Here is a 22,035-nt window from a genome sequence, read left to right as displayed (position 1 = left end):
CCCACAAAATGGAAGAAAATACTTGCAAGTCATGTATATGATAAAAAATTAATATCCGGAATAAATAAAAAACTCATAAAACTAAATAACAATAAAACAAACAACCAATTTAGAAATGGGCAAAGGACTTAAATAGACATTTCTCCAAAGAAGATGTATAGATGGCCCATAGCATGTGAGATGTTCAGCATTATTAGTCATTAGGGAAATGTACCCTGCTTATTTAACTTATATGCAGAATACATCATGCAAAATGCCAGGTTGGATGAAGTCCAAGCTGGAATCAAGATTTCTGGGAGAAATATCAATAACCTCAGATATACACCAATCTTATGGCAGAAAGCGAAGAGGAACTAAAGAGTCTTTTGATGAAAGTGAAAGACGAGAGTGAAAAAAAACTGGCTTAAAACTCAACATTCAAAAAATCTAAGATCATGGCATCCAGTTCCATCACTTCATAGAAAATAGATGGGGAAACAATGGAAACAGTGACAGATTTTATTTTCTTGGGCTCCAAAATCACTGTGAACAGTGACTGCAGCCAAGAAATGAAAAGAATCTTGTTCCTTGAAAATAAAGCTATGACAAACCTAGATGGCATATTAAAAAGCAGAAACATTACTTTGCCAACAAAGGTCCATCTAGTCAAAGCTATGGTTTTTCCAGTAGTCATGTTTGGACATGACAGTTGGACCATAAAGAAGGCTGAATGCCAAAGAATTGATGCTTTTAAACTGTGGTGTTGGAGTAAACTGTCGAGAGTCCCTTGGACTGCAAGGAGATCAAACCAGTCAATCCTCAAGGAAATCAGCCCTGAACATTCATTGGAAGGACTGATGCTGAAGCTGACGCTCCAATACTTTGGCCACCTGATGTGAAGAGCCAACTCATTGGAAAAGACCCTGATGCTGGGAAAGACTGAAGGCAGAAGGAGACGGGGAGACAGAGGATGAGATGGTTGGATGGCATCACTGACTCAATGGAGCAAGCTCCGGGATTTGGTAACGGACAGGGAAGCCTGGCATGCTGCAGGATTCGCTAAGAATCAGACATGACTGAGCGACTGAACTGAACTGAAGAACATCGACAAACCTTGAAGACTTTACGCTTAACTAAAGGTAGACATAAAAGGACAGATATTATGATTTCATTTACATGAGATGTCTAGAGTCATTAAAATTGTATAGACAGAAAGTAAATGGTAGTTTCCAGGGGATAAGGGGAGAGAGGAGTTATTTTTTTTTAATGGGTATGAAAGTCAGTGTGGGATGCTGAAAAAGTTCTGGAGATGGTTGGTAGTGATGGTTGGAAAACAATGTCAATACATTTAATGTCACTGAACTGTATTCCTAAAAACAGTTAAAGTGGTATCTTTCATGCTATGTATATTTTACTACCATACGAAAAAACTGACCAAGAGTAATGCCTAGACATTTTTACTCAAACCACACTCTAGATGGATTAAGCAGAGTGCAGGGGTCAGGTATAGAGTACCTCAGACATCTTATCATCCAACAACTATGCACATGAACACACCCTAATGACCGAAAGTCTGCACTGATTACTTCATACACTGCTGCAGCAGAGGGCAATGGTTGAGGGTAAGGTAATGGTCAAGAGCACAGGCTCTGGAGTCAGACAGGCAGGAATTCCTATCAAAGGTCCATGCCAGCTGTGACACATATCCCCAGCCTCCTTATGTGTAACCTCCTCTTACTCCTCATGTGTAAGATGGGATCATAATTGTATGCACCTAGATTGCTATGATAGCAGCAGGACAGCTGTCCCTAATTCACCCCAGCCCAAGGCCGGGGTCCCAGGATCTCAGCCCCACCCCTCACTGCCAAAGGACTTCCTGAACCTCACCTCCTCGTCTACAGAATGGCAGAAGTGACACCTGCCTCCCTTGGTTGGTGTTGTTAATAATAAAATTTAGTAATAATAAAAAGAGCAACAACCACAGTGATATAGCCACTTCTCCGAGTACTTCCTCTGTGTTAGAGCTTTACATGAGTCTGCACAATAGTGCTATGAGGCAGTTGCTCTCCCCATTTTATAAAGAACTTAGTAATGACTGTGATGAGGAGCCTTGCTCAGGAAATGCAGCTGACTCCCTTGAGTGTGCAGGGCAGCGTGGGTTGTGTGGGGCCCCTGGTGTCTGTGGAGTTCACAGCTGGGGAAGGAGCCCCCACTATGGTCCAGAATCCATGCCCATCCTGTCTCACTCGGGTGCTGAGGGTCACCTAAGTCTAGGGCCAAGGTCAAAGCTGCCAGGAGTCTGGAGTCCTGGGTTCTGGTCCCACTTGTGCTTCAAACTGGCTCTGCCACCTGGGTTGGTCACTATCCCTCCCTCCCCAGGTTTACCCTGTTGTAACGTGAGAAACAGGGGTCAGATCCTTGACCAAGATCCCTCACCACAAAGAAAGGCTGGAAGTTCAGACAAACGTGGAGCCTGTGTCTGAATGTCTGACTTCTCTCTGCCCCCTAGTGGACACCAGCAGCCTAGCACCTGGGGGAAATAGACTAGAGACCCCAGAGCTATGTGACCTCAGCCAAGGCTCCCCTCCTCTGAGATCCATTAAATGTGGATAATAATAATACCTACCTCTTTGGGCTATTATTGAGAATGCAAAGAGATAATACATGAGAAATGCATGAGAAGTGCTTGGACTTTAGAAAGGATCACAGAGTAGCCAATCAATAGAAGCCAGATCCTACAACTGAAATGGCAAATCCTATCATCAGTGAAGAATGCAATGACTACAAGCTTTAGGACATACTTGTTACTGGCAGTCGTTCACTTAAGTTGTAAATGGATTCAGGCTCTATGATAACTACCGCATCTCTGGACAATTACCAACTATATGTATTTTTTTCAAGAAAATAAGTTTAAAATATTTTTCCTTCTTTTTTTGCTCTTTTTCCTTGATTTGTGACTTTATCATTTCCTTTGTTCCTGTTTTTAGGGGGTTGTTTTATTGCTGTTCTTCACCACCTTAAATTGAATGCTTGCCTCATTAATCTATTTTTAACACTTCATTGAGGCATAATCTACACACCATAACATTTACCTGTTTTAAGTATAAAATTGAATAATTCTTAGTATAGTTACAGAGTTGTTCAACCATCACCACAGTATAATTTTAAACTATTTCCCATCACCCTCAAAAGACAGAAACACATCCACTTGCAATTTATTCCCATTCCCATCCCCAGCCCTAAGCAACCACCAATCTACTTCCTCTCTTTAAAGATTTGTCTTTTCTGGACATTTCACAAAAGTGGAATCGTGAAATATATGTGTCCTTACTTAATATGTTTTTGAGGTTCATCTTTGTTGTAGCATGTAGCAGTACTTTATTCCATTTTACGGTGGAAACATTCCATTGTATGGACATGCCACATTTTGTTTATCCATTCACCATTTAATGGACACCTGTATTGTTTGTACTATATGTATACAATAGTTAAAACATTTGCATTATTATGAGGCTATTTTAAACAGTTGCTGCTCTGAACATTTGCTTGCACTTTGTCTGTGTGAATGCATGTTTTCAATTCTCTTGAGGGCTTGTTTATTTTTATACATTCACTGTTTCCACTAAATGTGTTTTAATATAATAAATTTGCCTCTAGTACTGCTTTAGCTGTGTCCCACAAACTTTGACCTGTACTTCTGTCATTATCATTCAGAACTAAATACTTTTCAAATTTCTTTTTTATTTCCTTTTTCAACCAAATGTATTTATCAGTAGGATGGTTCCCAAACATGTAAGCCCATTATAATATGCAATTTTACTGAATCATGATTGGGGGACTCAGACTATATGACATTAACGCTTTAGAATTTGTTGAGGCTTTCTTTATAATTCTTAACACACATCCTTTATTTTTGTGATCGCTCCATTTGCGTTCGTTGGAAACTGCTTGAAAGAAATGATTTCTCTAAAATATTCTAACCCTATGGGTTAGCCTAATGGTTAGGATTCCAGGCTTTCACAGCTATGGCCTGATTTTAATCTCTGGTCAGGGAGCTGAGATCCCACAAGCTGTGTGGTGTGGCAAAAATAAATAAATTTTAAAAATATTCTAACTGAAAAACAATGCAAACTCTTGTGCTTCCACACACTCTCCACACAAGTGTGGCCAAGATCCTCTGAAAAGCTTCTACCTGCAAAGAAGGCACAGGACCATGGCCCATGACTCTGCCCTCCCGGACTCCTTATTCCTTACCTCTTCACTGTCTTCTGAACTTCCCTGTACCCCTAATGTCTGTGACAACCCCCTGTACCTTGTCAAAGAGCAGAGTCACTGTAAGCTCCCAGTTTTGCGTCTTTACAACTTGCTTTTCTCAACCCATCACACTCTTCTCTTCTTGAACCTCCTCAAGACATCCAGTTCACCGGACCATCCAATTTCTCCCTATCCATCAACTCTTTTCTGACTTCATTTTGCTCTTTCAGTTCAGTTCAGTTCAGTCGCTCAGTTGTATCCAACTCTTTGCAACCCCATGGACTGCAGCACGCCAGGCCTCCCTGTCCATCACCAACACCCAGAGTTTACTCAAATTCATGTCCATTGAATCGGTGATGCCATCCAACCATCTCATCCTCTGTCATCGCCTTCTCCTCCCACCTTCAATCTTTCCCAGCATCAGGGTCTTTTCAAATGAGTCAGTTCTTCGCATTTGGTGGCCAAAGTGTTGGAGTTTCAGCTTCAGCATCAGCTTCAGCTTTGCTCTTTAACCAACTTAAATTTCATGTTCTATTGTTTTATTTCGTTTACTTATTTATTTTTGGCGGTGCTGGGTCTTCACTGCTGCACGGGGGCCACACTTTGTACAGTGCATGGTCTTCTCATTGCGGTGGCTCCTCGTGTTGCTGGTGAGCACTGGCTCTGGGGCTCTTAGGATCCAGTATCTGTGGCTACAGAAGCCCAGTTGCCCTGTGGCATGTGGGATCTTCCCGAACCAGGGCCCGAACCCACGCTCCCTGCACTGGCAGGCGGACTTTCAACCCCTGGACTAGCAGGGAAGTCCCCTGTTCATCACCTCCTCAAACATCCTGAACCCCATCGCCTTCACCACTTACACATTAAAACTCCAAACTCTAGGTGAACCCAGCTACCCATCTCCATTGCGCCTACACCCATGCTGCTCAATTGCCGAAGATTATGAACTACAGGACATGTTCTGTAAATTCATAGTCACCAACTTCAAGGCTGCTATTCACTTTTATTATGTTTTGTTTAGATACACTGTTCTCAGACTTCTATCTTCTCTTCTAACCTGTTCACACTTGGCAAATAACGGAATGTTCTACTTGACAGAGAAAACAGAAGCTGTCACACAACTGCCTTCTCCTCCCTTAATTCCCTCCTATCCAAGGACACTTCTGTGCTCAGAATTCCATCTCTCCGGGCTTCTGGGAATTTTGCACTATTCTTTGCAGGGAAACGGGATACTGTGAAGGGAGAGATTTAGGATATAGCTGCAGAGGTGCTTGCTCTATTTTATTTATTTATTTAATTTGGCTGCACCATACAACATGCAGGATCTTAGTTCCCTGACCAGGGATGAAACCCATACCCCCTGCATTGGAAGCACGGGGTCTTAACCACTGGATAGCCAGAGAAGTCCAAGAAGTGCTTTTATAAAGCACAAATCTGAGTATATTCATTCCCAGCAAGTACCCCTATAGCACCTTCCTATTGCTCTTAGAATTAAAAAAATAAAATAAATAAAATTTAATATGCTTGACATGACCTTCATCAATATACAGTTCATAAGAGATGCAAGCAATCTTTAAATATATCAAAATATGCCAACTTCACTCATAATAAGTACAAATTTTAATTACATTGAGCTAAAATTTCACACCTATCAAAAGAACAAACAAAAATAAAAAATTTTATCAATACAGCTGTGATGAGACTGTGAGGAAACAGGTACTTGTAAATTCCTGATGGGAGTACAAAAATAGTACAGTCTCTACCAAGGGCAATTTGACAGTATCTATCAAAATTTTAAATGCACTTGCACTTAGACTCAGCAATCCTTCTTGTGAGAATTTGCTGTATAGACATGTCTCTGGACTGAGAAATGGTATATGTAAAAGGATGATATTCAAAATATATAACAAGTGGGTGTGATCATTAAAATGTATGTGTATGTGTCAATATGCTTGTATAGCAATAATTTTAAAATATTCCCTTTTATCTACACTACATCTTCTATGATTAACAAGTGACACAAATTGTAGGTGACAATCTATTCATTATGGGCTTCTAAGGTGGCTCAGTGGTAAAGACTCCAACTGCCAATGCAGGAGATGGGAATTCTATCCCTGGCTCTGGAAGATTCCCTGGAGGAAAAAATGGTAACCCACTCCAGTATTCTTGCCTGGAAAATTTCCTTGGACAGAGGAGCCTGGTGGTTAACAGCCCAGTGGGATCTCAAAGAGTCAGACATGACTGAGCACGTATGCAACCTATTCATCAAATTATTCTAATGATTTCCAAATCATATATTGGTTTTTAGAAAATGTGAGCATGTTACTCGTATAATGCAATTGTCACTAGCTAAATGATACTGTCATCTGAGCCATGATTTGACATTAAACTCTTCTTATACTTTCTCCATTAAATTGATCATCATTTAAAAAAAATTGATCATTATTAGGTCCTGTGTCCTCTCAATAGAGAATTTTTCTTCAAAAGCAGTGATATTGTTCATGGTGTTAAAACTTTTCTTAGCTTGTTCTGAACTAACTGTTTATATTCAAAGTTATTCCAACCATTATAATACTGTGTAAGATTTTTTTTATTATTTTGGTTGTTTATTGGACTAGGTAACAAGAAAGGTTCTACATTTTTATAGAAAATCATGTAAATTGAATAGAAAAAAACATACAGTGAATGAAATTGAGAATTTCTTTAGAAATGTTACTACTGATATTCTCCAGTTTAGTAGGTGTGTGAGATTTTTATATATTATAGAATATCTCTATTATCAACCCAGTCATGAAGATCATTAATTTAAATGTCATACTTGATTAACTGGCTTAATGTTATTGATTTTTTTCTTTTGCCTTCAACTCACATAGCTTTATAAGCATACTTTGACCAAGTTTCAGGGTTCAATAAGCCAGAAGAATTTTTTTTTTAATAGCATATTTTACAAGAGTTTATTCTGTCATCTGAAAACATTGAAGGCTGAGTCTGGGGGTTTGTTTCCTTTATTATTATTTTATTTTATTTTTGGCCATGATGAATGTGGGATCTTAGTTCCCCAACCAGAGATTGAACGCTGGCCCTTGGCAGTAAAAGCTCAGAGCCTTAACCACTGGACCACGAGGGAAGGCCCAAAGTTGAAGTTCATTATATGTTTTGCTTTTGTTCAAATAACCTCTTTGACTTGTGCCAACAAAATGTGCTGGGCCCTTGGCCCTAAGTCCCTTAGCTATGGCGAAACCCACTGCATGTATAGCTTCCAACTTGGCCCCAGTCTGTTACCACAAAAGTCTTGGAGGTGCATGTTTTTATGTGGGGGAGAGTGAGGCATGAATGCTTCCCCACTAAGGATGGGGGTTGCTTTCTGACCTACCTATTACCCTCTGTATTATTGACAATTGCCCTGCCCCTTGGGTCACATTTTCTTTGTTGGGTTCCCAGATAAAGGGGGGTTCTAGGAACCAGGAGCATACACTGACCCCCGGTTCTGTATAGCAGTATGAGTCATTCCTTGTCAACAGAGACCATGATCCCAAGACCATAATCAGTGACCCATCTAGAATTGCCTGAGGGTCCAGTGGATAGGACTCTGCACTTCCTCTGCAGGGGCACGATCCCTGATCAGGGAACTAGGAGACCACAAGCTGCATGGCGCAGCCAGAAAAAAAATAAAACCAAAGATGCACCTTTTACTTTAGCCACGAAGCCACAGAGATGGCACAGGTCCAAGGTCAGCAGGTCCGTCTAAGCTCTCCTGTGTGGCTGCAATGGCTAGGAGTCTAGCTTTATACTCCCTCGTTGGTGTATGGTTGTATGCATGTAAATTTGAATTAATGCCATAGTCTAAGCGAAATGGCAACCCACTCCAGTATTCTTGCCTGGAAAATTCCATGGATGGAGGAGCCTGGTGGGCTACAGTCCATGGGGTCGCAAAGAATCAAACATGACAGAGCGACTTTACTTTCTTTCTTTAAGCGGAACAGTCCACCTACAGCACAAAGAAGGAAGCTCAGGTTATCTGAAACAACCTCTACCTATCCCTCTGGGACTTACTTGTTTGGCTGAGTCCAGGAGCCTGGGTCACTATTGCAGCCTGGACTCATATGGCCGATTGGGCTTCTGCTGATGGGGTCTAATCTGAATTTCTGATAGGATGGTCTATTCATGTGAAAATTTGAATTCATTTACAAATGTGGAGCGTTGAGGGGTTGGATTATTGGGAAAGGCAGCCACCTTGGGCCCTGAGAGCCCCTGTCTATCCTTGCTGGACTCAATCAAACTACCTGGCACTAAGCAGTCTCTGCAGCTTATCAGAGAGATGACGGGGCAGGTCAAGGAGACCACAGGAGGCTGATGTGCCCATTCATTCTCCAGGGGATGAGACTTGCTTGCTGCTCATTTCAAAAAGTGCTAGGCCCTTGCAGCCACGGTGGGAAACAGTATGGAGGTTTCTCAAAAAACTAAAAATAGCAATTCTATCCTGGGTACCTATTTTAAAAAAACAAAAGCATTAATTTGAAAACACACATGCACCCCAATTTTCATAGTAGCTTTATTTATAATTGCTTAGGTATGGAAGCAATCTAAAAGATCAGCAACAGATGAATGGATAAAGAAGATGTGGTACATATATACAGTGGAATACTACTGGGGCATGAAAAAGAACAAAATTTTGCTATTTGCAACAACGTGGATGGAATTGAAGGGCATTATGCTAAGTGAAATAAGTCACACAGAGAAAGACAAATACTGGGCAACTTCCCTGGCAGTCCAGTGATTAGGGCTCTGTGCTTCTATTGCAGAGGGCAGGGATTCAATCCCTGGTTGCGTGCTGTGTGCTAAGTCACTTCAGTCATGTCTGACCCTGTGCGACCCGATGGACTGGAGCCCACCAGTCTCTTCTGTCTGTGGGATTCTCCAGGCAGGAATACTGAAGTGGATTGCCATTTCCTACTCCAGGGGTTCCCGACCCAGGGTTCAAACCCACATCTCTTAAGTCTCCTGCATTCTCCAGTGGGATCTTTACCATGGTGCCACCTGGGAAGCCCCAGTCCCAGGTTGGGAAACTAAAATCCTTCATGCCTCACAGTGCAGCCAAAAAAAAGAAAATAATAGCCCAAAAGAAAAACACTTGAAAAATACAATAAAGATCTGTCTATAGCTCCAATACCTGAAATCTCTGAGGTCTGTTTTTTTTTTTTTCATCTATTGTTGTACTGATTTTGTTCATGTTAACTCCTCATGTGCTTGCTGTGTGTTTGTGTTTACATATGTGCATGTACTGGGTCATCACTGTATTTGGAACATTCCTTACAGAAACAATTTCAGGCTGAGAGTGGTGTTATCTTCCTCCAGAGACCAAGTCCAGAGGGGACTTACTCTTTTGCTTTTGCCCAACACCTGGAGAAATTTGCAATCTAGGCTGCTCTTAGTACAATTTCAGGGATTGTGATGGTATAGAGTTGAGGTGCTTGCTTTCTTTCTTTTTTCTTTTTGTGGCCAAGCTGCTTGGCTTGTGGGATCTTAGTTCCAAGACCAGGGATCAAATCCATGCCCTTTGCAGTGGCAGCATGAATCCCTAACCATCAGACCATGATGGAATTCCCAATGGACTCATTTAAACCCATTCAGGTGTTAGATAGAATGATTTTTAAGTGAATATGTCCAACTTTTCCTCAAAAATAAGATTGATCTGAATCACCCAGGCTTCCCAGATGGCGCTAGTGGAAAAGAATCTGCCTGCCAATGCAGGAAATGTAAGAGATGCTGGCTGGATCCCTGGGATGGGAAGATCCCCTGGAGAAGAAAATGGCAACCCACTCCAGTATTCATGCCTGGAGAATCCCATGGACAGAGGAGCCTGGCAGGTTACAGTCCATGGGGTCCCAAAGAGTCGGACACGACTGAGGTGACTTAGCACACGCACCCAGTCCATAATAATCTGAAGCACAAAACAATCAATATTTTTATTCTATAAACGTAAATTATTTGTCTGATTTTGCACTGATTCTTGCATATTAATAAATTCTCCAGTCTCTGTAGATTTGGACACAGTAATAAAAAGCTACCCCAGGCTGTGATGGATTATTGTTGTTGTTTCTTCTTCCTCCCGGGAAAGGAAGATTCACATTTAAACTATTTAAAAGAAATATTCAGAAACATCCAACATTTCTTATTTCTTCATTTTGGTGTTTGTTTTTAACATTTTACTCTAAGTCTTAAATTTACAGATATCAAAGCACTGCATGCATCTTACTGAACAAGAATTAAAATGAACCAATAAAAGCTCAGTGAAAACTAAAATATATACAAGCAGTAGGAGCTAGATAATTAGAGGAGAATGATAAACCGGCAAATGTTCTAAAATACAAAATGTTCTGTAAAGAATGCTGAATGCAGCCCCAAAGTCCCCCTGCAGCATAGGCCATCCTCCCAGCTGGTCCTGACATTGTTAATCAACCAGGAGGTCCTGTCAGCCTAGAAGCACAGCTTGAACTGAAGCGTTCGAGCAGAGTTTTGTAAGTATATTGATTGTTACAGATGCGGTGGTACTATTTACCAGGCACCACACAAGCATTTCAATATTTTAACAATTGGTTCAGCCCTGCCTCTGCCGTGCTCTTGACACTCTTGCTGTGCCCTTGACACTCTTGCCTAATCATCAGCCCTGGGCAGGTAAGATCACTCATTACAGTCTTGTTTGTGATAGCCAGGGGTCTGGAAACAGCTCAAGTGTAATAAGGAAGGAACTGGCCGATAAACTCTGCTACACCCCATCACGTATTAGGAAGCTCAAAGAAGAAAGCTCTCTATGGACTGATTAAACTACAGAACTCCTTTTGAAATATAATTTATATTTTAAAATCATTTATTTATTTATTTATTTGGCCATACCAGATCTTAGTTGCAGCATGCAGGATCTAGTTCCCTGACCAGGGATCAAGCCCAGGGCCCCTGCAGTGGAAGCACAGAGTCTTAGTCACTGGGCCACCAGAGAAGTCCCCAAAACACTTTTTTAAGTGAAAAAGGTAAGATGCAGAGTCTAGTATGTCCTCCCTTGAGTAAAAGAGGGGTGTGACTGAATAAGAATGCATATCCATATTTGATAGTATTTACTCACCTGAAAAGGATACATAAAAAACTAATAAAGTGGATTACTTGTAGGACATGTGCTAAGACACTTCAGTCGTGTCCAACTCTTTGCAACCCCATGGACTGTAGCCTGTCAGGCTCCCCTGTCCATGGTATTTTCCAGGCATAAATACTGGAGTGGGTTGCCATTTCCTTCTCCAGGGGCTCTTCCCAACTTAGGGATCGAACCGGCATCTCTTAGATCTCCTGCATTCAGTTCAGTTCAGTTCAGTTGCTCAGTCATGTTCGACTTTTTGTGACCCCGTGGACTGCAGCATGCCAGGCTTCCCTGTCCATCACCGACTCCCGGAGCCTACTCAAACTCATGTCCATCGCTTCAGTAATGCCATCCAACCATCTCATCCTTGGTCGTCCCCTTCTCCTCCCACCTTCAATCTTTCCCAGCATCAGGGTCCTTTCAAATGAATCAGTTCTGCACATCAGGTGGCCAGTGTATTGGAGTTTCAGCATCAGCATCAGTCCTTCCAATGAATATTCAGGACTGATTTCCTTTAGGACTGACAGGTTGGATCTCCTTGCAGTCCAAGGGACTCTCAGGAGTCTTCTCCAACATCACACTTCAAAAGCATCAATTCTTCGGCGCTCAGCTTTCTTTACAGTCTGGCTCTCACATCCATATATGACTACTGGAAAAACCATAGCCTTGACTAGATGGACCTTTGTTGGCAAAGTGATGTCTCTGCTTTTTAATATACTGTCTAGGTTGGTCATAACTTTTCTTCCAAGGAGTAAGCATCTTTTTAATTTCATGGCTGCAGTCACCATCTGCAGTGATTTTGGAGCCCCCAAAAATAAAGTCTGCCACTATTTCCACTGTTTCCCCATCTATTTGTCATGAAGTGATGGGACCAGATGCCATGATCTTAGTTTTCTGAATGTTAAGTTTTAAGCCAATTTTTTTCTCTCCTCTTTCACTTTCATCAAGAGGTTCTTTAGTTCTTCTTCGCTTTCTCCCATAAGAGTGGTATCATCTGGTGCACTGGGAAGACCCGGAGGAATCGGGTGGAGAGGGAGGTGGGAGGGGGGATCGGGATTGGGAATACATGTAAATCCATGGCTGATTCATATCAATGTATGACAAAACCCACTGGAAAAAAATAATAATAATAATTAAAAAAAAATTATTAAAAAAAAAAAAAAAAGAGTGGTATCATCTGCATATGTGAGGTTACTGATATTTCTCCTGACAATCTTGATTCCAGCTAGTGCTTCATCCAGCCCAGCATTTCTCATGATGTACTCTGCATAGAAGTTAAATAAGCAGGGTGACAATATAGTCTTGACGTACTCCTTTCCCGATTTGGAACCAGTCTGTTGTTCCATGTCCAATTCTAATTGTTGCTTCCTGATCTGCATACGGATTTCTCAAGAGGCAGGTCAGGTGGTCTGGTATTCCCATCTCTTGAAAAATTTTCCACAGTTTGTTGTGATCCACACAAAGGCTTTGGCATAGTCAATAAAGCAGAAATAGATGTTTTCTGGAACTCTCTTGCTTTTCCAATGATCCAAAGGATGTTGGCAATTTGATCTCTGGTTGCTCTGCCTTTTCTAAAAATCAGCTTGAACATCTGGAAGTTCACGGTTCACGTACTGTTGAAGCCTGGCTTGGAGAATTTTGAGCTTTACTAGCGTGTGAAATGAGTGCAATTGTGTGGTAGTTTGAACATTCTTTGGCATTGCCTTTCTTTGGGATTGAAATGAAAACTGACCTTTTTCAGTCCTGTGGTCACTGCTGAATTTTCCAAATTTGCTGACATATTGAGTGCAGCACTTTCACAGCATCATCTTTTAGGATTTGAAATAGCTCAACTAGAATTCCATCACCTCCACTAGCTTTGTTCATAGTGATGCTTCCTAAGGCCCACTAGACTTCCCATTCGAGGATGTCTGGCTCTAGGTGAGTGATTATACCATCATGATTATCTGGGTCATGAAGATCATTTTTTGTACAGTTTTTCTGTGTGTTCTTGCCAGCTCTTCTTAATATCTTCTGCTTCTGTTAGGTCCATACCATTTCTGTCATTTATTGTGCCCATCTTTGCATGAAATGTTTCCTTGGAATCTAATTTTCTTGAAGAGATCTCTAGTCTTTCCCATTCTATTGTTTTCCTCTATTTCTTTGCACTGATCACCGAGGAAGCTTTCTTGTCTCTCCTTGCTATTCTTTGGAACTCTGCATTCAAATGGGTATATCTTTCCTTTTCTCCTTTGCTTTTCACTTCTCTTCTTTTCACAGCTATTTGTAAGGCCTCCTCAGACAGCCATTTTGCTTTTTTGCATTTCTTTTTCTTGGGGACGGTCTTGATCCCTGTCTCCTGTACAATGTCACGAACCTCCGCCCATAGTCCTTTAGGCGCTCTATCAGATCTAATCCCTTGAATCTATTTTTCAGTTCCACTGTATAAGGGATTTGACTTAGGTCATACCTGTTCATGGGGTCGCAAAGAGTAGAACACGACAAGTGATTTGGCACGTAGCACGGGTTTCCCCCTGGGTGCTAGGCTGCTTGTGTCCACCAGGGGGAAGAGAGTAGCCAGACATCCAGACACAGGCTCCATGTTTGCCTGAACTTCCAGCCTTTCTTTGTGGTGAGAGATCTTGGTATCAGGGATCTGATCCCTGTTTCTCACGTTACAATAGGATAAACCGGGTGAGGGAGGGATAGTGACCGACCCAGGTGGCAGAGCCAGTTAGGAGCGCAAGGGGACCCAGAGCCCAGGACTCCAGCCTCCTGGCAGCTTTGACCTTGGCCCTAGACTTAGGTGACCTGGGGAAGACAGGGTGGGAGCATGGATTCTGGACCATGGTGGGGGCTCCTTCCCCAGCTGTGAACTCCACAGACACCAGGGGCCCCACACAACCCACACTGCCCTGCACACTCAAGGGATCCAGCTGCATTTCCTGAGCAAGGCTCCTCTTCACTAAGTCATTACCAAGTTCTTTGTAAAATGGGGAGAGCAACTCCTTCCTGCACTGTTGTGAGGATTCATGCAAAGCTCTAACAGAGAGGAAGTGCTCGAGAAGTGGTGGCTACATTACTGTTACTGCTGATGTTCTTATTATTAGTAGGAATTTGTGCAGCAGCCAAGGGAGGCAGGCGTCATTGATGCCGTTCTGTAGAAAAGGGCGTGAGGCTTGGGAAGTCCTGCTTGCAGTGAAGGCTGGAGCCATGGTCCTAGAACCCCAGGCCCTGGCACCCCAGTGGCCTCATGAGGGCCTCTTTCTCTGGATGATTCTCTCATTCATCTGTGCAGGCCGCGCTCTGAGCTGGCTCTGCAGTGGGTCAGGGCCCCATGCCCTGGGCTCTGTGATGAACTACGGGGACTGAAATGAGCAGAAACAGCCTGGCCAGGCCCCGAGCCTCCAGGCTCCTGGGTCCGAGCACGGAGCAGTAAGCACAGGGACCAGAAAGCCGGGCCAGAGGGTGCTGGCTCCATGCCGCCTCTGCCTGATCGTCCACATAGACTGACACACCAGGCGTAAGAGCATGTCCTGGCTAGCATCCTGCCCCCAGAGTGGCCTTGAGGCCACCAACGGAGCTGGGAGCTCCTCCTCCAGGGGCTGCTCTGGGGCCAGGAGGTGCTGCCTGCAGAGAAGGCGTCCCTCAGTGGTGTTGGGAGCTTTTTCTAGGGAACCCCTCTTGAATCCTTGCCCTGCTCTCTAGAGTTGGTTCGGGCCCATGAAGAGGGACCACCTCTGGAATGGCCTTCCTTCATCCAGCCCAGGGAATATCCAGGTCAGGGGAACAGGGGTTGGCCTGGGAATCAGGGGCCAAGGGTCCCGGCTGGGGATTTTCCTCCCAGGCCTTGTTGCTCTGCATGAAGCACCGCCACTTGGGTCTGCACACACGCACAGAAGCGAGAAGCAAGCGGGGGCTGAAGTCCAGCTCCACGCCCTGCTCCGCTTGGCACAGCTGGGGGCCCTGGAGGAAGGCTGTGTCCACCTGGAGAAAGCAGCTTCCTTAGCTGACTCACCAGAAGCACCACACGGGCTTGCGGTGGCCTGGCTGACATGGTCACTAGAGCACAGGGGTGGGGAAAGGCGCGCTGCCGGCTGGGGCTGGGAGTTGGGCCTGGGGCTCCAGGGTTTTTTGAATGAAAGAGCTGCGGTGGGGTGGTCTCTTGCCCAGATTCATGCTCCCGAAGTCTTGTTCACAGGAAGGAGGGGAGAAAGGAGAAGGAATGGGCCGTAGGCTGGCTACCCCCTCAGGAGGCTGGCTCTCCCCTCTGAGGAGCGTCCAGCTTTGCTCAAGATATGTCCACCAAGAACCACGCCACTGCCCTGAGGGGGGTGTCCAGAGTCTTTTCTACCTTTCACTCTCCTGGGCCCCTAGTTCAGATTCCTCTGTGGGGCCACTGGCTCTCCACCAGGGGCTCTCACCCGTCCAGTCTGCTCCGCTGAGCAGCCAGGGCTGAGATGGCCCTCCTGGCTGGGGGTTGCCAGGCCCTAGAGCTGTGAACCACCTGCCCTGTGAAGACACCTGGGGGGAGAGTGGCAGTAACCGGAAGTCCAGGCAGCCCAAAGAGCCCCTGGGTGAAAATGGGGTGTGAGGAAGAGCTCCCCCTGGGATGCCCACCCCAGAAAGCCCGGCGGGTGTTCCCGGCTGGGCCTCCTGAGGCCGTGTAAGGACCCGGCCTGGCCTGGCCCGGGGGTCAGATTCCTCAGCCTCGGCGCTGCAGGCACAGGAGAGGCGGCCAGTCGTGGCGGGAGGACGCCTTTGTTCCAGGTATTTTCTCAACGGTGGGGCCAGGCTGCCTGCCAGGTGCCAGGGCGCGGCTCTGGCCTCCCGCGCACAAGCAGCTTTGCCGCCAAGCCCTGGCCTGGCCTGCCAGCTCCTTCCCGCGCTTCCTCTACCAGGCCCGGCAAAGCGAGAGGCAGGACCTGGGGGGCAGACAGAGCGATCTAGGCTCTCGGCCCCACCCAGCTTCATTTAAGACTCACTCAGGGGTCCTGGTGGTGTTTAGCGTTTAGAACGAAATTCTTCCAAGAGAATGCGTTAAAGATGTCTAAAAATACAAACTTCAGCTCAACAAAATATGGTAAAACTGCAGTGTTGGGCATGGGCTCTGTCTGGATGTGAGTGAATCCCAGCTTCACCACCTCCTAGCTGTGTGACCAGGGCAAGTTACTTACCCTCTGTGCCTCAGTTTCCACATCTGAGAATGAGATGATAGTGCTACCTACCTCAGAGAAATGTTATGAGGATTTAACAAGTTATTACATGTAAAGCTCTCAGACCAAAGTGTGGGGCAAGGTAGGAGGTGTGGAAGTGTTTGCTGAGAGCGTGATGGTGACATCAATGACGTAAATGTTAGCCAAGACTCTTGGCTGCACAGAACAAAAACCGCTCAGCCAAGCTGAATAAAAGAGAATTTAATACAAGTCTTCAGAGACGTCTCAAGGAACCCAAGGGCAGCCAGGCCTCCAGGGAACAAGGCAGGCTCTTTAAAGCCATGGGGCAGGGGACTTCCCTGGTGGTCCAGTGGTTAAGAATCACCTTGCAGTGCAGGTGATGTGGGCTCGATCCCTGGCTGAGGAACCAAGATCCCACAGGCAGTGGGGCAGCTAATCCCACACGCCACAACGACTGAGTCTGTGCACTTCCATGGAAGGTCCTGCATGACTGAACAAAGATCCCGAGTGCCACAGTTAAGACCTAATGCAGCCAAATAAATATATAAATAAATATAGGTGTGTGTGTGGTGGGGGAAACATGGAGAGGAGAGCAAGCTTCTCTCTCTCTCAGGGCCTCACTTTCTACTTCCTTAAACACATGGCCAAACGTGACCAGCTTTCAGTTCTCGGGGCAGATGAGCTCAGAAATGGACTGGCATCTCTGAAGCCCAATGGCAAAAGCAGGGAAGGGAGATCCTGTTCCCTAGTCTGGGTCATGCACCCAGAGCCCATCAGCTGCAGCTAGTGCTGGGAGACGGCAGCACAGGCAGGCTGACATCCCCCAGAGCATCCACCCGCCCCAGTGGTGCTCCGGAGCAGGGAGCCTGAGAAAGCTGGGCACCAGTTCTGGTATAGCCTCGGGAAATCACTATGTCTCTGGACCCCTTTCCTCTTCCATCATCTTTTATCTCAGTGATAGGGTTGTATTAGAATGATGTGCTTGTGTATCTGTCTTCCCCACTAAGCTGTGATTTCATTCATTCTTTCAACATAATAAATGTCTACCAAGCACCACCCATGTGTTAGGGATACAGTGATGAATCCAACTCAGTGCTTGCTCCTTCCCAGGGGCTCAGTCTGGCTTGGGGTGTAGCCATGGGAAATAGGGTCACAGCCTCAGTGTCTGTTCTGAAGACTTTCCTACAACTCTGATACTCAGTGACAGGATCCCACCCTTTTCATTTTTTGAGGCTTATAAGGTTCCTGAGCTGTTGTGGACAGTGAGTGTCCACAGGAAATGGCTCTGTTGGGGCATAGCATGGGTGGGCCCCCATCTCCTGCTGGGTGATGGATTCCAGGGCAACGGCAGGCAGCTGTTAAGAGAAGGCCTTCACCGGCAAGTGAGGAGCAGAGCGGGGACTGTGTTCCTCAGCACGGGTGACGGCAGTGCGGACGCAGAGCGCCATGGATGGTGACTGACGTTGGCTGGACTGTCCTAGCACAGCCTGACCCAGCTGCTGGGCAGTCTCTTGACACTGACTGTGCTCCTCTCCAAGGGGCTGCCGAAGAGTCCAGGGACTAAACAACGACTGCCGATTAACAATGTTGTGATGGCTTAAGGGGGACAGCCGAGGGACTCAGCCACACATATACATGTATCCATTTCCCCCCAAACTCCTCATATCCCTCTTTGGACTGGGTGGCAGACTTAGTCCAGATGGCAGAGGCAAGCCTGGCTCCTCCCAAGAGGTGCCCAGCGTGTCACCCCTGGTGGCACAGGCAGCCTCACCGCTGCCAGGGCCTTGCAGGGCAGCGCGCAGGGCAAAATCCAAGTAGGTGAGCTCTGCTGAGCCACATCTGCGTGAGCTCCATCGGATCCACTGGGCCATCTGAAGACACAGTGTAATGCCCGAGCCGGTTCACCTCGGGGTAGCTGGGGACAGAACCACGGTGTTTCTGACAGGGACAAAAATAACTCGGTGGAGTTTCCCATGAGTTAAACCAAACATTCAAACTCTGAATACAAAGTGCATAGGGTGAAAGTCACATATCATAAAAACATAGCAAACACCAAAGCCTGCTCTTCCTGCGAAACAAGCGGGAGCCGAGGCCTGGGAGCAGATGAGATCATGCAGGGAGGACTTGTGGCCCTAGAGGAGAGGAGGGCCAGCGAAACCAGCTTTCACAGGGGGTGCAAAAGCGGGGGCGGGGGAGCCCTGACAGCCTCAGTTTATATCCCCAGGGTTGATCAGTGGGAAGTCCACAGATGCTTGATGACTGGCTTGATTTGTGTTTTATCTTCTGTAGAATATTAAAAGGAAAGAAAGAGTATGTGGGGAAATATGTGTACCAATAAAAACAACAACACGAAACCAAATACATACTTATTTTTCAGAGAACTAAATTAAGTATGTGTGAAACTGGATTTCACTCAGGGAGGGCTTAAACTGCAAACAAGATGAATACAAAGTTGTCTTAGAATAATGCCAAACTGTAAAGAATTTGCCTGCATTGCAGGAGACCCAGGTTTGATCCCCGGGTCGGGAAGATCCCCTGGAGAGGGGCATGGCAACCCACTCCAGTATTCTTGCCTGGAGAATCCTATGGACACAGGGGCCTGGTGGGCTAAAGTTCGTGGAGTCATAAAGATTCGGACATGACAGAGCAAGTGACACTTTCACTTACTTTCACTAGTGAATAAAGTGAGTGCAAGTTCAATTGCCTTAAGACAACATTACAGGACTATAAAACTAGGCGGAAAAAAAAAAAAAAGAGGTAAGGAAGCCCGAAATTGACAAGGCTGTGGGGAACAAGGGCCCCGCCAGCTGCAGGTGAGAAGAGCATCATGGGCATCTGGACAGCAGCAATAATCGGGTGCACACCCCCAGAGCAGGGCTCCTTAAACTGCACTTTAAAGAAATTCACATAAGCAAAACTGGGACTTTTCAAAAGGAAATGGAGGTGTCCAGGAACCCAGGAAGCCCCTGAGGCTTAGGGAGGGTCAGAAACCAGGAAGTGGGTGGGAAGCCTGCAGTAAGCTCTTTCATCTGGGCCTCCCTGGCATATCTGCTTTTTTTCCTCTTTCTCTACAGATCTTTTTTGCCATGCACCCGTTCATACAACCAATATTTATTTTGTGTATGTGTTCAAACATTACATTTCCGTGTTCGATATACCCAGCAAAGATTGAGTTGTAATTTGAAATCCTTGGGAGGAGGAGTCTGATTGACTCAGCCTTGGGTCCTACACTTGTCTAATCAACTAGAACCCAGGGGCAGGGTTTCTTATCTCACAGAGGGCTGGACTCTGATTCCTTTTTCCACCGAAAGATGTCTATGTAAAAGTGATCTCTAATTTACATGATCACATCTAATCACGAATGGGATTAGATAAACTGGGGAGGGGTTGTCCCAAGGCAGGGAGGCAGGTAACAACCATCAACCCACTCAGAACTTCTGAACTCCAGGCTTCCAGCCAGAACATCTTTTTCCTGCTTCCACATTCCCTATCCTTAGAGTCCATATTCCACATAGCCGCCAAATTGATCTTTTAACTTGCAAATCAGATTATATTCTTCCACTGCTAAAATCAAACAGACAAAACAGCAAAAGACAAACCAAAAAGACCTCTTCAACTCTTTCCAGTGGCAATTAGAATTATGCATGGCCCACAGCATTCTGCACTCAGGTGTTATCATCCCTCAGAGGGTCTTCCCTGACTTTCCTACCTAAACTAGTAACACCTCCCTCAACACAAATTCTCTCCAGGCTCAACCTGAATATCCAGTTCTATACAGTAGCTCCCATTAGGGTTCTCTGCAGACAGGTCAATCTCCAGTTCCAAAGGGAACTCGTCCGATGCCTCCAGCCAATCCTCAGGCATTCTCTTCCTGAGGTGCTCTCCGTATTGGCCAAAGGACCTTTTTACTGCCTCACCAACAGCATTTAACCAATCAAGTCCTGCCAATTCTACCTGATAAATACTGACACTAGAACCATCCCCCTGCCTCTATTGCCTCTAGGTTGCCTCCAACCTAGAGTGATTTCTCCAGTAAACCCATTGAGGTTGTTATCTTGGGGTTAATCGTTTACAGGGCCCTCTATGACCTAAATCCTACAGCCAGCCTTTCTCCTAACATTCCCCTATCTGACTCACTCCTGTCACTTTTTCTGGTGTTTGCTTAGACGTCATTTCTTCAGAAAGTCTCCCCAGGCTCCTCTGAACTGGGTCAGGTACAATCATCTCTATTACAGACAGCATTTATCACATTCACTGAAACAGCCTGGAAGACTTGAACTTCTTTGAAGACAGGAATTGTCCTGTTCACTGATACATCTACAGCACCTGAAATGGGGAACAGTAAGCACCCATTAAGTCTGTCGGACAATTTAAACAGATGTTGCTAACCATAAAGCTTTTATCTGTTTATTGGATTAGGCTCCCAAAGTTCTCTACTTGCCTTCATGTTAGTCCAATTCAAGTTATCGTGTGCCTGAAGGAAAATACAACTACTTTGTTGGAGTGCTCATTCCAAATAGCTAGAAGCAGCGTCAAACAGCAGAAAGAACACAACTCTGAAGGCAGGAGACCAGGCTTCCAGTCACAGCTCTGCTGCTCTTTGTGGTGTTTTCAGGGACCCACTTAGCCTCTCTGAGCCTCAATTTTTTCACCTGTGAAATAAAAGGCTGCTCTAGATCTGTGATTCTCAAAGTGTGTTCCACAGGAGAAGGGACTGAATCAGACAGTTCAGAGTCCTCTGTGACCTACCTAGACCCCAAGTCACTCTGCTCTTATCTATATTATATATATTGGAGTTCAGGTGACGTTTTCTTTAGAGAAAGAAAAAAAAAAACCTAAAGGATTCACATTCAAAGCAAGTTTGAAAACTGAACCAGATGATCACTGAAGTCCCTGCTCTCTTTATATGTTCACATTTAGAACAACTGAAAGGCACGAGCGTCATTATCCAGAAGGCAGTGTCTAAAAGGCATGTGTGGCTTCTGCCTGTGAACGTCTGAGGAGGTAGACTGGCACTTCTATCTGCCATCAAGAACTCAGTGATTTTCATGCAACTCTGCCTCATTATTCAGATCTAACAGGACCCAGACACATTTCTGAATCCACAAATAACACTTATACAATGGTCTGTATCCCTCTATCCCCTTCATAATGAACAAGGAAGCTCAGACCAAAAATACAGGCCTAAACGGTTCTCTGTCTAGTCTCTTTCAGATGGCTCATCACTCCAAATCTGGTGACTCAAAAGGCTGACCCCAGCCTCACAGGTGAGATGCACTGTCCTGGAGGCCTTGCACACAGAGGGCCTTTCTTCTGCATGAAAAGCATTCAGCAGCGTGTGTGTGTGTGCATGTGTGGGCCTTGCACACAGAGGGCCTTCGTCTGCATGAAAAGCATTCAGCAGTGTGCGTGTGTGTGCGTGCCTTGCACAGAGGGCCGTATGCATGTGTGGGCCTTCCACAGAGGGCCGTGTGCATGTGCAGGCCTTGCACACAGAGGGCCTTCCTCTGCATGAAAAGC

Source organism: Dama dama, chromosome 20 (assembly GCF_033118175.1).
Source record: "Dama dama isolate Ldn47 chromosome 20, ASM3311817v1, whole genome shotgun sequence".
Lineage (NCBI taxonomy): Eukaryota > Metazoa > Chordata > Mammalia > Artiodactyla > Cervidae > Dama > Dama dama.
Note: the sequence above shows the minus strand (reverse complement) of the source record.